The following is a 13406-nucleotide window of genomic DNA, read 5'->3' as shown; positions in this document are numbered from 1 at the left end:
AGAATGGAGAAGGCCTTCGTTGCTCCTCCATATCGCTGCAGCGTGATGACATCACAACACGGAAACAAGAGAGGGAGGGAGGGAGGGGTGGGATGAGAAAGAGAGGAGGAGAGAGAAAGAGAAGGGCTGATAACCAAGACAACGACACAAAGATGGCGACAGATTCCACTGCGGGACGCCAATGGGAGTCCAGATTAGCAGATCGTCCTGCGGAGTACCAGAACCGTGTCCGCTACAACGGGACGACGACCGGCCTGACACCCCGACACGACCACCACCGACCCCCGCCACATCATCGCCACGGTAAGAATCACCATTTACCGTATTACTGCCACCGCCCTCCCACCTCCCGTACGCCAACGGATCCTCCAAACAACAAAGCCCGTTGTGCCGTAACATCTCCCCGCGGCGGCGGCGCGGGGAGATCGTCCGACCCGTTTGTTGTCGTGCTCGTCTTCTAATCTAATAACAGTTATTTTTTTCTTCTCTTTCTTTCGCTCCTTTCATCCTGGTCCTTATGTCCCTGCAGAAGCCCTTTATCGACATCAAAGGAACCACATCAATTGGTTTGACTGCTGGGAGAGTCTCCAGGAAAAAGACCTCGTAGCAAAGATCACCACACGCTTTCCCTGACGCATTTATTTACATCTTCTCCTTGCTGGGGTTTTATCTCCCCATCCTGCTCCGTCCTGCTCCGTCCTGCTCCGTCCTGCTCCATCCTGCTCCATTTCTACCCTCCACCCCCTTTCATCCCATCCTTCCGTCCATTCATCTCTAGCCTCCATCTCCTTCCACCCCATCCGCTCTTCGTTGGCTGCGGAATGCCTCAGAACTTTCCACCATTGTTTTACTAACCCACAACGTTCCGATTCCACATTCTCATTCCCCAATCAAATTCAACTCCTTTGTAGACTGTTATAGAGGGGAAATCTTTCCCATGTCTAAACTAGGTTTAATGTAGGGTTCTTGTTTTCTCTACTGGGCAGTAGGTAGAGTCTCTATGAGTGTTGATGACAATACGTGAAACAATATTTGAATAAGCAGCAGGAGGTAAATCTTTTAATCCAGTGTAGCTAATCCAGCCTTGCAGGAGGAGGAGGAGGAGGCCATTTTGGTCTCTCTATATTCACACTGTCTCAATACACATCAGTAGGAAGCCATGGCAGACATGCTGACAGTCCTCTTTAAGGGCCCAAGCCGGGCTGAAAAAGAACAGGGGATGAATGAATGGGTTTATACACCGCTCAGACCTTGTGGTGACTAGGCTTTTTTTCTTTCCGTTTTTTTCTTTTTCTGGTTATTACTCGGTAATGAGCCTGTGTGGAGCTCTGAGAAGAGACAGATCTCAGCCTTTCTCTCATTAGCTGTTGTCTGTGTGCTATAGAACCCACGGAATACGGATGATAGCAACTATAGAACCCACGGAATACGGATGAAAGCTACTATTCTACTATCTCAAGACAATAAACCAACAACCAACGTGCTCGTCTGATTAGTTTGATGCTTCGTGACTCTTAACACATATTGTGGGCTGTTTAGCTACGAACCAACCCTCTCCAAACGGCCGTCCTCCATGGCTTTTTAGCTATGACCCAACCCTCTCCAAACAGTCGTCCTCCATAGCTGTTTAGCTACGACCCAACCCTCTCCAAACAGCCGTCCTCCATAGCTGTTTAGCTATGACCCAACCCTCTCCAAACAGTCGTCCTCCATAGCTGTTTAGCTACGGACCAACCCTCTCCAAACAGCCTTCCTCCATGGCTGTTTAGCTATGACCCAACCCTCTCCAAACAGTCGTCCTCCATAGCTGTTTAGCTATGACCCAACCCTCTCCAAACAGCCGTCCTCCATGGCTGTTTAGCTACGGACCAACCCTCTCCAAACAGCCTTCCTCCATGGCTGTTTAGCTACTAACCAACCCTCTCCAAACAGCCGTCCTCCATGGCTGTTTAACTATGACCCAACCCTCTCCAAACAGCCATCCTCCATAGCTGTTTAGCTACGGACCAACCCTTTCCAAACAGCCTTCCTCCATGGCTGTTTAGCTACGACCCAACCCTCTCCAAACAGCCATCCTCCATGGCTGTTTAGCTACGACCCAACCCTCTCCAAACAGCCGTCCTCCATGGCTGTTTAGCTACGGACCAACCCTCTCCAAACAGCCGTCCTCCATGGCTGTTTAGCTATGACCCAACCCTTTCCAAACAGCCGTCCTCCATGGCTGTTTAGCTATGACCCAACCCTCTCCAAACAGTCGTCCTCCATAGCTGTTTAGCTACGACCCAACCCTCTCCAAACAGCCGTCCTCCATGGCTGTTTAGCTATGACCCAACCCTCTCCAAACAGTCGTCCTCCATGGCTGCGTCCCAAATTGTGCCTTATTCCCTACGTAGTGCACTACTACCCTATTGGCTCTGGTCAAAAATCGTGCGCTACACACTGAGTGTACAAAACATTAGGAACAACTTCCTAATATTTTGCACAACTTCCTAATATTTTGCACAGCCCCCTTTGCCCCCAGAACAGCCTCAAGTCATCTGAGCATGGACTCTACAAGGTGTCGAAAGCATTTCCACAGCGATGCGGGCCCATGTTGACTCCAATGCTTCCTATAGTTCCATCAAGTTGGCTGGATGTCCTTCGGGTGGAGGACCATTCTTGATACATTCTTGAGCGTGAATAACCCAGCAGCGTGGCAGTTCTTGACACACTCAAACCGGTACCCCGTTCAAAGGCACTTAAATCTTTTGTCCTATCCATTCAATGGCACACGTACACAATCCAGGTCTCGTCTTAAAAAATCCTTCTTTAACCCGTCTCCTCCCCTTCATCTACACTGACTGAAGTGGATTTAACAGGCGACATCAATAACGGATCATAGCTTTCACCTGGTCAGTCTATGTCATGGAAAGAGCAGGTGTTCCTAATGTTTTGTCCACTCAGTGTATTGGGAATAGTGTGCCATTTGGGACGCAGGCCATATGTCCTCTGAGCCCCGAGGTTCCTCTCTCTTTCTCCGGGAGGTATATAATGAAGATTTCACTCGTCCTTTCAGCATTTAAATGGCTCTTTGTGTGAGAGGAGGTAAGCCTGTTTCAGTCAGGCCCGTGCGGACGCTTAAATCCGCCATGGCAGCTGCAACAAAGGACCCCTAGACCAGGACACACAGACAAAGGGTGTATCTCAATACTCTTGACTAGACACTCGCCTAGGACACACAGACAAAGGGTGTATCTCAATACTCTTGACTAGACACTCGCCTAGGACACACAGACAAAGGGTGTATCTCAATACTCTTGACTAGACACTCGCCTAGGACACACAGACAAAGGGTGTATCTCAATACTCTTGACTAGACACTCGCCTAGGACACACAGACAAAGGGTGTATCTCAATAGTCTTACTGGTCCCTAGTCTAGGACGCACAGACAAAGGATGTATCTCTTTGTTAATTGGGACCCCCCATTAGCTTCTGCAGAAGCATCAGCTACTCTTCATGGGGTCCAAAAAACATGACGAGTGACAAAACACTGATACGCTGATAGACAAGGACAGTCCCACAAAATTAAAATACAACGATATACAACACAACAACAACAAAAAATGATGGGTGTGTCTGTGTGTGTGTCCCCTCGCCATCCCCGTTTTGGACTTGGGAAGAGACCCCTGATGGCATGTCTTGTGGGGTATGTATAGGTGTGTGAAGAGACCCCTGGTGGCATGTCTTGTGGGCTATGTATGGGTGTCTGAAGAGACCCCTGGTGGCATGTCTTGTGGGGTATGTATGGGTGTCTGAAGAGACCCCTGGTGGCATGTCTTGTGGGTTATGTATGGGTGTGTGAAGAGACCCCTGGTGGCATGTCTTGTGGGGTATGTATGGGTGTGTGAAGAGACCCCTGGTGGCATGTATTGTGGGATATGTATCGGTGTCTGAAGAGACCCCTGGTGGCATGTCTTGTGGGGTATGTATGGGTGTCTGAAGAGACCCCTGGTGGCTTTTCTTGTGTGGTATGTATGGGTGTCTGAAGAGATTCCTGGTGGCATGTCTTGTGGGGTATGTATGGGTGTCTGAAGAGAACCCTGGTGGCATATCTTGTGGGGTATGTATGGGTGTGTGAGCTGAATGTGATTTGATTATGCTGACAATTTGGAATTTTCTCCACAGTAATATTTATCATAACTAGATGCGTGCTGCTTTGTTAAGGGCAAGGCGTGCTGCTTTGTTAAGGGCAAGGCATGCTGCTTTGTTAAGGGCAAGGCGTGCTGCTTTGTTAAAACCTGTTGAGGATAGAGGGTGCTTTTTACACTTTGGGGAAAAATCGTGCCCTATTTAAACGGCCTCGTACTCTATTCTTGCTTGTACAATATGCATATTATTATTACTATTGGATAGAAAACACTCTCAAGTTTCTAAAACCTTATGAATTATATCTGAGTAAAACAGAACTAATTTTGCAGCAAACTTCCTGTCAGAAAGTGAAAAATCTCAAATCGAGGCTCTGTTCCAGGCCCTCCCTATCATTTTGCTTGAGATTTATGACTATACATGCACTTCATACACCTTCCACTAGATGTCAATAGGCTGTGAGAGGTGAAATGGGGTCTCAATCTCTTTCTATGGTCAAAAGAGACAGCTTGGAATGACATGACCCCAGAATTAGTTTGTTCAGGAAGCGCATAAAGGTCACCAGTATTGGCTTCTGAAAAGCAATCGTTATAGACGTCTTATATCTCCGGCTTTGATTTTATTTGATAAATGTGAAGATATCATCGTAAAGTTAGTTTTTTCAATATAGTTTTATTAGATTATTGACATTTTTTCGGGAGTTTAGACGTGTTGCGTTCTTTGCGTTTGGTGACGAAGAAGAGCTTAGCGCCACTTGGCTAGTTTTGCTTGCTCATTCGAGAGGGAAAAATGCCATTCTAAAACCAAACAACGATTGTTCCCGACAAAGGACCCCTTGTACAACATTCTGATGGGAGCTCAACAAAAGTAGGACCCATTTATGATGTTATTTCATATATCTGTCGAACATGTGTACTATTAGTTTGCGCCCAGATTTTGGGCGCTCTCTCGCCATAACGTAAGCTGCATGTCGTAATGAAGTTATTTTTAGAATTCTAACACGGCGATTGCATTAAGAACTAGTGTATCTATCATTTCCTATACAACATGTATTTTTTAGTAACGTTTATGAATAGTTATTTGGTCAGAATAGGTGAGTGTCAGAAAAATATCCGGACATTCTGGGAAAAAGATGCTAAGTTTTCAGAATGTATAACCACGGATATCAGCTCTAAATATGCACATTTTTGAACAAACCATATATGTATTGTGTAATATGATGTTATAGGACTGTCATCTGATGAATTTTGAGAAGGTTAGTGAAAAAATTGATATCTTTTGCTGGTTTATTCGCTATCGCTAACGTGCCTATCGCTATTGCTAACGTGCCTTGAATGAATGAATGAATGCGGTTGTGTGGTAGGCTATTGTAGTAAGCTAATATAATGCTATATTGTGTTTTCGCTGTAAAACACTTAAAAAATCGGAAATATTGGCTGGATTCACAAGATGCTTGTCTTTCATTTGCTGTACACCATGCATTTTTCAGAAATGTTTTATGATGAGTATTTAGGTATTTCACGTTGGTCTCTATAATTACTCTGGCTGCTTTGGTGCTATTTGTGATGGTAGCTGTGATGGTAGCTGCAATGTAAAACTGATTTATAGCTCAAATATGCACATTTTTTGAACAAAACAGATTTATTGTGTAACACGTTATAAGACTGTCATCTGATGAAGTTGTTTCTTGTTTAGTTTGGTTGGTTCTTGGTTAGTTTGGTTGGTTTTGTGCATGCTACCTGTGCTGTGAAAAATGTCTGTGCTTTTTTGTATTTGGTGGTGAGCTAACATAAATATACGTGGTGTTTTCGCTGTAAAACATTTAAAAAATCGGACATGTTGACTGGATTCACAAGATGTTTATCTTTCATTTGCTGTATTGGACTTGTTAATGTGTGAAAGTTAAATATTTCTCAAAAATATCTTTTGAATTTCGCGCTCTGCCTTTTCAGTGGAATGTGGGAGGAGTTCCGCTAGCGGAACCCCGGGGCTAGACAGGTTAAGGACAAGGCATCATGTCTTTGAACCATAAAATGTTTCAATTCCTCATCAAGCTAACAGTTTTCTAACATGGTTCTAACAGTTCTATCAGGGTTCTAACAGGGTTCTAACAGGGTTCTAACAGTTCTAGCAGGGTTATAACAGGGTTTTAACAGTTCTCACAGGGTGTAAACAGGGTTCTAACAGTTCTAACAGGGTTCTAACAGGGTTCTGACAGGGTTCTGACAGGGTGCTAACAGTTCTCACAGGGTTCCAACAGGGTTCCAACAGGGTTCTAACAGTTAAGGTATTAACAATTGGCATTAATAATTTTACAAATATTTCCAGTGTTGCATCTGGATTCACTTCCTCAAACACATCAGACCAACATGTACATGTTTCCATGTTCAACAACAGAGTCCTGAGAAAACACATCATATGATCTCTGATGGATTTACTTTAGGCCCAACCTTTACTTGTTATTGACTAAATGTTATGGTCACTACAGCCAATGGGAACTTAGATTAGTTTGGAGAAAAGCTCTTCAGCATTAGTGACTATATGACCAATACAAGTGGATGTCACAGATCCAACACTATTGGTACACACTCTAGTTGGCTGAGTGATAATCTGGGTTACATTACAGGCATTAGTCACAGTTAGAAGATTCCTCTAGAGAGAACAGCTAGCTGCTAACCAGTCACTGTTCAGGTCACCCAGAAAATAGACCTCTCTGTTAACATCACACACACTATATCAAGCATTGCACACATATTATCCACACACTGACTGTTGACACTTGGCCTATAGCAGCACCCCAAAAGAAGAGTTTAGTCGAGACAGGTGAACCTGTAGCCGTATTTCTTCAACAGTATTTGGACATGAGACGCTCTTTAAGCTTAACAGGAAGTAGTAGCTGTTGTCTCTCTGAATATTAACAACTACACCTCCGCCACAGGCATTCCTGTCTTCTCTGTAGATGTTACTTTGTATCCCTGTGTTGCTACTGCTGTATCATCAACATAATTATCTAAGTCAGTTTCAGATGGCCAGTATATGAATGTTATCCGATATTAGCAAGTTATTGAATTCATTAACCTTATTTCTAAGGGTAAATATATTAATATGGAAAGGGCTAAGAATAGCCCTTTCCTGGCTAGCTAAACATTGTTTTGTCAATAGTTTTACTAGTCTAGGACCCACAGAGATAAAGGGTGTATTTCAATAGTCTTGACTGGACCCTAGTCTAGGATCCACAGATATAAAGGGTGTATTTCAATAGTCTGGCTGGACACTAGTCTAGGACCCACAGATATAAAGGGTGTATCTCAATAGTCTTACTGGACCCTAGTCTAGGACCCACAGAGATAAAGGGTGGATTTCAATAGTCTTGACTGGACACTAGTCTAGGACCCACAGATATAAAGGGTGTATTTCAATAGTCTGACTGGACCCTAGTCTAGTACCCACAGATATAAAGGGTGTATCTCAATAGTCATACTGGACACTAGTCTAGGACCCACAGATATAAAGGGTGTATCTCATTAATATGACTGGACCCTAGTCTAGAACCCACAGATATAAAGGGTGTATCTCATTAATATGACTGGACCCTAGTCTAGAACCCACAGATATAAAGGGTGTATCTCAATAGTCATACTGGACACTAGTCAAGGCTTTTGATCGTAAGGAGGAGACAATGACATCATAGATTGTTCAGCATCATCTCTCACGGCAATCGCAATCCATGGGTCACGTCACGTATCCCGAAGTCGCCACGGTTACCGAGCCAGTCTTTATGACAACGGAACTGTCCTTGAGTCAGTTTATACAATCATACACACACACACACACACACACACACACACACACACACACACACACACACACACACACACACACACACACACACACACACACACACACACACACACACACACACACACACACACACACACACACACACGTAGCGCCAGACAGTCTGGGATATGTGGGTCTATATTGTGATTGTTATCTGTCTTGATAATTATAGTGTGTGTGTGTGCCCGTGGGTGTGTGCCCGTGTGTGTGTGCCCGTGGGTGTGTGCCCGTGTGTGTGTGGTCGACCCGTTCCTTGAGCTCAGCAGGTGTGTGTGTGGTCGACTCGTTCCTTGAGCTCAGCAGGTGTGTGTGTGGTCGACCCGTTCCTTGAGCTCAGCAGGTGTGTGTGTGGTCGACCCGTTCCTTGAGCTCAGCAGGTGTGTGTGTGGTCGACCCGTTCCTTGAGCTCAGCAGGTGTGTGTGTGGTCGACCCGTTCCTTGAGCTCAGCAGGTGTGTGTGTGGTCGACCCGTTCCTTGACCTCAGCAGGTGTGTGTGTGGTCGACCCGTTCCTTGAGCTCAGCAGGTGTGTGTGTGGTCGACCCGTTCCTTGAGCTCAGCAGGTGTGTGTGTGGTCGACCCGTTCCTTGACCTCAGCAGGTGTGTGTGTGGTCGACCCGTTCCTTGAGCTCAGCAGGTGTGTGTGTGGTCGACCCATTCCTTGAGCTCAGCAGGTGTGTGTGTGGTCGACCCATTCCTTGAGCTCAGCAGGTGTGTGTGTGGTCGACCCATTCCTTGAGCTCAGCAGGTGTGTGTGTGGTCGACCCGTTCCTTGAGCTCAGCAGGTGTGTTGTAGAATGTATTTTATTGCTTTAGGTAATCACCATCATGTCGTCCACCTGATCACGCGCAGCAGCTCTAAAACAACTCCCAGCCACAGACATTATTACACCGGAGAGATTACACAAGACAATGGCAGAGCGAGAGAGTGTGTGGGTGTGTGTGGGTGGGTGAGGTTACATGCAGAGCAGAGGAGGTGGTGGGAGGGTTGAGGGGGCAGCAAGTGGATTAAACACACACACACATTCACATCCTTAAGGAGCAGGGGAGGGAGGGGGGAGGGGCAGTTGTGTCTTTGCCTCCCCAGTGAGGTGACCTTTTGTTCAGCTGAGGGCTCAACCAAAGTTCCCTTAGGACACACACGCACGCACGCACGCACGCACACACACACAAACACACACACACACGCACGTACGCACGCATGCACACACACACAAACGCACACACGCACACACGCACACACGCACAAACGCACACACACACACACGCACGCACGCACGCACACACACACAAACGCACACACGCACACACGCACACACGCACACACGCACACACGCACACACGCACACACACACACACACACACACACACACACACACACACACACACACACACACACACACACACACACACACACACACACACACTCCCAGTCCCAGCCCCAGCAGGGTCATTAGTGATTAATAAGTAGCAACATGCCCCAGTAGATATGATAAAGGTCAGACTGATCATCTACTCTCTCTATCCTGATACTCTACTGGCTCCACCCTGGGGACTGGGGGTGTGTGTGTCAATGTGTGTACTGTGTGTACTGTATGTACTGTGTGTACTGTGCGTGTGTGCGTATGTGCGTGTGTATGTGTGTACTGTGTGTGTGTGTGTGTGTACTGTGTGTACATGTGTACTGAATGTGTGTGTGTGTACGTGTGGACTGTGTGTGTCTGTACTGTGTGTGTGTGTGTACTGTGTGTGTGCGTGTAATGTGTGCGTGTGAGTGTGTGTGTGCACTGTGTGTGTGTGTACTGTGTGTGTGCGTGTAATGTGTGCGTGTGAGTGTGTGTGTGTACTGTGTGTGTCTGTGTACTGTGTGTGTGGATGTGTTCTGTGTGCGTGTACTGTGTTTTGTGTGTGTGTACTGTGTACTGTGTACGCATAGCGATATGTCAAATCTGTAAAGATGATGATATGTTTGACATGCCAGCCATGTAGCCTCCTACCCTGAGAGGAGGACAGAGACCTGGAGGATAAACAACACAAACAGACAGAGACCTGGAGTGTAAACAACACCTACAGACAGAGACCTGGAGGGTAAACAACACCAACAGACAGAGACCTGGAGGATAAACAACACCTACAGACAGACAGAGACCTGGAGGGTAAACAACACCTACAGACAGAGACCTGGAGGATAAACAACACCGACAGACAGACAGAGACCTGGAGGGTAAACAACACCTACAGACAGAGACCTGGAGGGTAAACAACACCAACAGACAGAGACCTGGAGGGTAAACAACACCAACAGACAGAGACCTGGAGGGTAAACAACACCTACAGACAGACAGAGACCTGGAGGGTAAACAACACCAACAGACAGAGACCTGGAGGGTAAACAACACCGACAGACAGAGACCTGGAGGGTAAACAACACCAACAGACAGACAGAGACCTGGAGGATAAACAACACCTACAGACAGACAGAGACCTGGAGGGTAAACAACACCTACAGACAGAGACCTGGAGGGTAAACAACACCAACAGACAGAGACCTGGAGGGTAAACAACACCTACAGACAGAGACCTAAAGGGGAAACAACACCAACAGACAGAGAGAGACCTGGAGGATAAACAACACCTACAGACAGACAGAGACCTGGAGGATAAACACCGACAGACAGAGACCAGGAGGGTAAACAACACCAACAGACAGACAGAGACCTGGAGGGTAAACAACACCAACAGACAGAGACCTGGAGGATAAACAACACCAACAGACAGACAGAGACCTGGAGGATAAACAACACCAACAGAGACCTGGAGGGTAAACAACACCGACAGACAGAGACCTGGAGGGTAAACAACACCTACAGACAGAGACCTGGAGGGTAAACAACACCAACAGACAGACAGAGACCTGGAGGATAAACAACACCAACAGACAGACAGAGACCTGGAGGGTAAACAACACCGACAGACAGAGACCTGGAGGGTAAACAACACCAACAGACAGACAGAGACCTGGAGGGTAAACAACACCTACAGACAGACAGAGACCTGGAGGGTAAACAACACCTACAGACAGAGACCTGGAGGATAAACAACACCTACAGACAGACAGAGACCTGGAGGGTAAACAACACCTACAGACAGAGACCTGGAGGGTAAACAACACCAACAGACAGAGACCTGGAGGGTAAACAACACCTACAGACAGAGACCTAAAGGGGAAACAACACCAACAGACAGAGAGAGACCTGGAGGATAAACAACACCTACAGACAGACAGAGACCTGGAGGGTAAACAACACCTACAGACAGAGACCTGGAGGATAAACACCGACAGACAGAGACCTGGAGGGTAAACAACACCAACAGACAGAGACCTGGAGGGTAAACAACACCTACAGACAGAGACCTGGAGGATAAACAACACCGACAGACAGAGACCTGGAGGGTAAACAACACCAACAGACAGAGACCTGTAGGGTAAACAACACCAACAGACAGAGACCTGGAGGGTAAACAACACCTACAGACAGAGACCTGGAGGGTAAACAACACCAACAGACAGAGAGAGACCTGGAGGATAAACAACACCTACAGACAGACAGAGACCTGGAGGATAAACACCGACAGACAGAGACCTGGAGGGTAAACAACACCAACAGACAGAGACCTGGAGGATAAACAACACCAACAGACAGACAGAGACCTGGAGGGTAAACAACACCTACAGACAGACAGAGACCTGGAGGGTAAACAACACCGACAGACAGAGACCTGGAGGGTAAACAACACCAACAGACAGAGACCTGGAGGATAAACAACACCAACAGACAGACAGAGACCTGGAGGGTAAACAACACCAACAGACAGACAGAGACCTGGAGGGTAAACAACACCTACAGACAGAGACCCGGAGGGTAAACAACACCAACAGACAGAGACCTGGAGGGTAAACAACACCAACAGACAGAGACCTGGAGGGTAAACAACACCGACAGACAGAGACCTGGAGGGTAAACAACACCAACAGACAGAGACCTGGAGGGTAAACAACACCAACAGACAGAGACCTGGAGGGTAAACAACACCTACAGACAGAGACCTGGAGGATAAACAACACCGACAGACAGAGACCTGGAGGGTAAACAACACCAACAGACAGAGACCTGGAGGGTAAACAACACCAACAGACAGAGACCTGTAGGGTAAACAACACCTACAGACAGAGACCCGGAGGGTAAACAACACCAACAGACAGAGACCTGGAGGGTAAACAACACCTACAGACAGAGACCCGGAGGGTAAACAACACCAACAGACAGAGACCTGGAGGGTAAACAACACCTACAGACAGAGACCCGGAGGGTAAACAACACCAACAGACAGACAGAGACCTGGAGGATAAACAACACCAACAGACAGAGACCTGTAGGGTAAACAACACCAACAGACAGAGACCTGGAGGGTAAACAACACCTACAGACAGAGACCTGGAGGGTAAACAACACCAACAGACAGAGACCTGTAGGGTAAACAACACCAACAGACAGAGACCTGGAGGGTAAACAACACCTACAGACAGAGACCTGGAGGGTAAACAACACCAACAGACAGACAGAGACCTGGAGGGTAAACAACACCAACAGACAGAGACCTGGAGGATAAACAACACCAACAGACAGACAGAGACCTGGAGGGTAAACAACACCTACAGACAGACAGAGACCTGGAGGGTAAACAACACCTACAGACAGAGACCTGGAGGATAAACAACACCTACAGACAGACAGAGACCTGGAGGGTAAACAACACCTACAGACAGAGACCCGGAGGGTAAACAACACCAACAGACAGAGACCTGGAGGGTAAACAACACCTACAGACAGAGACCTGGAGGGTAAACAACACCAACAGACAGACAGAGACCTGGAGGATAAACAACACCAACAGACAGAGACCTGGAGGGTAAACAACACCAACAGACAGACAGAGACCTGGAGGATAAACAACACCAACAGAAAGACAGAGACCTGGAGGGTAAACAACACCAACAGACAGAGACCTGGAGGGTAAACAACACCAACAGACAGACAGAGACCTGGAGGATAAACAACAACAACAGACAGAGACCTGGAGGATAAACAACACCGACAGACAGAGACCTGGAGGATAAGCACCGACAGACAGAGACCTGGAGGGTAAACAACACCGACAGAGACCTGGAGGGTAAACAACACCAACAGACAGAGACCTGGAGGGTAAACAACACCTACAGACAGACAGAGACCTGGAGGATAAACAACACCAACAGACAGAGACCTGGACTGTAAACAACACCAACAGACAGACAGAGACCTGGAGGGTAAACAACACCTACAGACAGAGACCTGGAGGATAAACAACACCGACAGACAGAGACCTGGAGGGTAAACAAC

The 13406-nt window shown here is 47.0% G+C and overlaps 1 protein-coding gene across 2 annotated transcripts in view; it reads left to right on the top strand.

Annotated features, from left to right (window-relative positions):
* Positions 1-97: 97 nt before the first annotated feature.
* The window catches only part of LOC129846192 (axin-1-like), a 78184-nt gene continuing 64875 nt past the window's right edge, over positions 98-13406 (top strand). For both annotated transcript variants that reach the window (XR_008758215.1, XM_055914168.1), the window contains exon 1: positions 98-303. The gene's annotated coding sequence lies outside the window, so the exon portion shown is untranslated. The remainder of the gene's footprint in view (positions 304-13406) is intronic.

This window comes from Salvelinus fontinalis, unplaced genomic scaffold, assembly GCF_029448725.1.
Source record: "Salvelinus fontinalis isolate EN_2023a unplaced genomic scaffold, ASM2944872v1 scaffold_0474, whole genome shotgun sequence".
Lineage (NCBI taxonomy): Eukaryota > Metazoa > Chordata > Actinopteri > Salmoniformes > Salmonidae > Salvelinus > Salvelinus fontinalis.
The sequence above is the reverse complement of the archived record's forward strand: the minus strand, read 5'-3'. Positions and strand labels throughout refer to the sequence as shown.